The sequence below is a fragment of the Salvia hispanica genome, chromosome 6 (assembly GCF_023119035.1).
Source record: "Salvia hispanica cultivar TCC Black 2014 chromosome 6, UniMelb_Shisp_WGS_1.0, whole genome shotgun sequence".
Lineage (NCBI taxonomy): Eukaryota > Viridiplantae > Streptophyta > Magnoliopsida > Lamiales > Lamiaceae > Salvia > Salvia hispanica.
This window is the reverse complement of record NC_062970.1, coordinates 25,297,629-25,301,822: the sequence shown is the minus strand read 5'-3', so window position 1 is coordinate 25,301,822 and position 4,194 is coordinate 25,297,629. Positions and strand designations below refer to the sequence as shown.

General features: G+C 34.7%; 1 long non-coding RNA gene across 1 annotated transcript; it reads right to left on the bottom strand.

Moving 5' to 3' along the window:
* Nucleotides 1-1,334: 1,334 nt before the first annotated feature.
* Nucleotides 1,335-2,310, bottom strand: LOC125192405. Its single transcript, XR_007171392.1, has 4 exons — nucleotides 2,233-2,310; nucleotides 2,091-2,149; nucleotides 1,937-2,019; nucleotides 1,335-1,698 (listed from the first exon to the last, which is right to left on the bottom strand). It is a non-coding gene; the product is annotated as an uncharacterized LOC125192405 (long non-coding RNA).
* Nucleotides 2,311-4,194: the final 1,884 nt, after the last annotated feature.

Genomic DNA, 4,194 nt, shown 5'->3' with positions numbered 1-4,194 from the left:
TCTCTATAAAGGATTGGTTAAAACATGGAATATTGAAATATTTTGACAAAGTTGAATTTACTGTAATTACTTACCCCAATCTGGTTGGTATCTTTACCACATTGCGTAGTACCATTAAATATAGTCACGTAGAATCTATTTGGGGAAATCAGCTCCAAAGTCAAGAAATCTCCTTTTTCCAAGTGCTTATCGTCGTAGAACTTTTTCCATCCGTCTTCCAAGCACAGTCTTCCGCTTGGAAGTATTCTGACTTTTGTTGTCCAGAATCTGTATAAACCGTTTTCGAGTTCACATGTTGGGCCAAGCTCATTTTGATATTTTGCTTGAAATTTTTGTGGGAAGGTCTGTTGTATTATTTAACATAAATATCATTATATTTTTTAATCTAGATGAGATAAAGATTGTTATATAAAAAAAACAAAAGTATTAAATAAATTTCAATACTTACCAGCTTTGATTGATTTTCGGATGAAATTACTGTAAAGAACTGTGCAATGCTATCTGCCGAGTATCTCTCCTCTGGTTGCATAGCCATTTTGACAATTTGAATGTTTGAGATTTACAAAGAGAATAATTGAAGATGAAAATGGCTTTTGATAAGAGAGAAAATTTACAGAAGTAATTGTGGAAGATAGAAGTAGTTGTTGCCTTTATTGAATGGTAGGTGAGAAAGATTTTAAAATTTTATATTGTATTCGATTTTGTACATGCGTGTCATTACTCAATTAAAAAAAAATGGAATTGAAGGTCTTCCTCTCTCTTCAACCGTGGTCTCATGATGGGCAACCTCCAACCATTTGATTGCTCTGTCATTTATTGAGTTAGCCAATGAGATTGCGCCAAATGGAATAATATCATTGGTTCATATTATGATATGTCTTATAAAAGTTAGTAATAATATTGTACAAATCATGATATATCAAAGTAATATTAATAGCTATTTACTTATATTCAATTCGTTGTATTTTGTATATTTATAATAATTTTTCTATATTGTAAAGTTTTAAATAGATTGAATCATTTATTTTTACCACAAAAAGTAATAGTAGTAGTACTTACTCCATAATGTTAAGTATATAGCCTTAAAATATTGTTAAATAATTTCCTTCATTTACACCTTTCTCGAATTATACGATTTACTACGAATTTTCTCAGCTGCGCAACACGCGGGGGATATACTAGTTATTTATAAGTTTTAAGTTTGTTTCCTCGTTTTGAATTTGTATGAGTTTTTGTATCTAGTAATTATTTTTATGTAGATATTGTTTGTTTGGGAATTTGATTTGCAGTTGATCAATGAAGTATTTCTTCTAAGTAAATAAAGTTCAACCAATGTTAGATCCACACTGTTTGCTCAAAGATCTATAACTTCTACTTATACATCTACCAAAAATAATAAAATTTCTAAATCATTTGCTCGTAGATTAATTAATTTATCGTAGGTATACTACTACTCATTTCCTAGGTTTTTTTCCCATGATTGGAATAATTTAATGGAGGCCATAAGTTGTAGTACATCCTACATCGCTGATCTTCCACACGTGAACGCCAACCGTTCCAATCCGGCCCCTCACCAACTCCAGCAACTTTAATTGATCCAAGGTTATCCAATTATCCTTCTTCGTAATATTAGGCTCATATCTTCATGTAGTTTTCACCATTGAAAACTTATTTTTGCTTCCTCATTATCTGTCAAATCTACATAAGTTTGTAAGTATTTTACGGAGAAGGTATGATGACATAATAGAATTAATTTTTTCTTTGAATTTTTCATTCTTTTTTATCGACTTCCTCATCCTTTGCTTTATTGCCATTTTTATGAGTGCGGATTCACTCAAAAAAATTTTGTGAAAAAATTAAATTTCAATTTTTTTTATACACAAAAATATTTCAGAAAGTAAAAAAAAAAAAAATTGTATGTCAAGGTATTGCTTACTGTTCTTCTCCTCTTTCTCTATTCTTCTACTCTTCCATTCTTTTACTTCTCTCATTCTCTTTTTGCCAACTTGAAAATCAGACCTGCATGGACCTCCAAGAATTATATGATTCTTATATTTAGATTTTATTGATAGAAGATTAATTAGTCATACCATTTTCATAGGATGATCTATTGGCCTCTGCTTCACTTCATTGCTTCTCACCTAGATCACTGCAAAAAGTCAAGAAGAGGTTGTAAATATATTGTATTGTCAATAATCTGGATCATGAATACAATATCCAAACGAAAGACACCTTGAAAGATAAAAATTGAAGCAAAATAACATGCTAAAGAACATAATAACTATGGAGTATATTACTTCTTGAGAGAACAGTATAGTAAATTTGTTCACACGATGTTTTCATTGTGGTATTTATAGAGGTTCAAAACTTAGTTTGTACACTAAATCAATGCACTGTAATTTATAGTGGTCATTTTCATTACATGCTAAATAAATACTCAAACCACCTTTACTCACTCTTTTCTTCTAAAGTCATGTCATGTCTACCACTACCTTACCTGTCATAATGTCATTGTCAATAAACCAAAACATATTGTAAATTTGTTTTACATGATTTTTGATGTTGTCCAATGTGTAAAGCTTTTTTATTCACTGAGTAGTTCTTTTATCTATCTTATTCGATGCATATCAGTATATAGCATAAACAAAAGTTAGTGTTACAAAACTTTAACCTAGCTTACAATATTGAGAAATAAACTTTTGGTAACATTTTATGAAGTTGGGCGCCAAAATCAGTTTGGAAAAACTGTGGCTTTATATATGTATAGATATAGATTCATACCCTTCATTTATGGTATATTCTCGATTGTATTTTGCTTTGGCATGGTTCATGAAGATTGTTTAATGGTTCATTGTATAGGAGGCGTTAATTGGAATTCCAATGATATAAATTCAATAGTGTGTTAGTTAGTGAGTCAGATTATGTTGAGTTTTGGAGAGAGATAATTTGGCTTAGCTATGTGTTAGGACTAAAAAACCTCTCCCACTTCTTTATATTTCCACCTCCTTAATGCGTGGCAAGTCGAAAAATCAAACAGAAATTTCAAGGACAATTTCATCAATCAGGTGTCCAATTCTTGGTCAAGTGCCAACTCCAGAATTGAATACCACGCTTTTCTGCCGATATAATTCTTGCCTTCTAGTGATGGAATAGCGTAGGCCTCATCCAAATATTGGGTCTCCGCGAATTGAATTAGGTATGACATGATTTTGCCTAGATTTGGCCACATAACTTGCCATAGTTGGGAAGGTGAACGCCCCTTAAAAACAAAATACTCAAATCTTGGCCTATTTCTTGAACAATGAAATAACATGTAAAGTTCAATTGCATGGGACCTAAGAGCATCTCCAATAGCGGCTAGCCCACCGGCTAGCCGATTCGCGGCGCTAGCCGATCGGCTAGCCGAACTATTGCAACCGGCCAGCACACTTTCGGCGAGAAATTAGGCGTTGGCCGATGCGCTCGCCAATGCGCTGGCCGCCATTGCAGGCTGGCGATCGGCCAGCGCAATTTTTTACTCCCTCTGTCCCGCTTAAGATGACATGTTTTCCTTTTTAGTTTGTCCCAACCGAGATGACACATTTCCTTTTTTGGAAACTTTCTCTCTCCAATTAACACACACAACCATTTTTTTTCACCCCTATTAAAATATTCACCTTTCTTTCTCTCTCTATTTTAATACTTCCACCCACCTTTTCTCTCTCCAATTAAACACATTAACCAATTACTCCTAAAACCCCGTGCCGGCTAAGGAATGTGTCATCTTAGCCGGGACGGAGGGAGTATTATTTTTTTTTTTTTAATTTGAAACACTATATATTCGCGATTTTCACGTCATTTTCATTTGCACCACTTGTTTTAACGAGTTTTTCTCTATCTAAATTTTTGTACAAGAGCAACAAGGCGAAATGAGTAACGCGGGTGGTAGTAGTGATGGTAGTGGTGGGGATGTTGAGGAGTATGAACGGCGAATGAACGAGGCATTGGAGGCCTACATGAACCACGAGATGGAGCGGTACATGCAAAGGGCCTTGCAGCCGGCGGTACCTCGCCCTCGACCCGTTGTCCACCGCCGAGCGGTGATTGATCGGGATCACGTAGCTGCACATCAGCGGCTATATGACGACTACTTCTCAGAGAACTCGCGGTTTGGGGCCAACACATGTTCGGGCGGCGTTTTAGAATGCGCGGGGA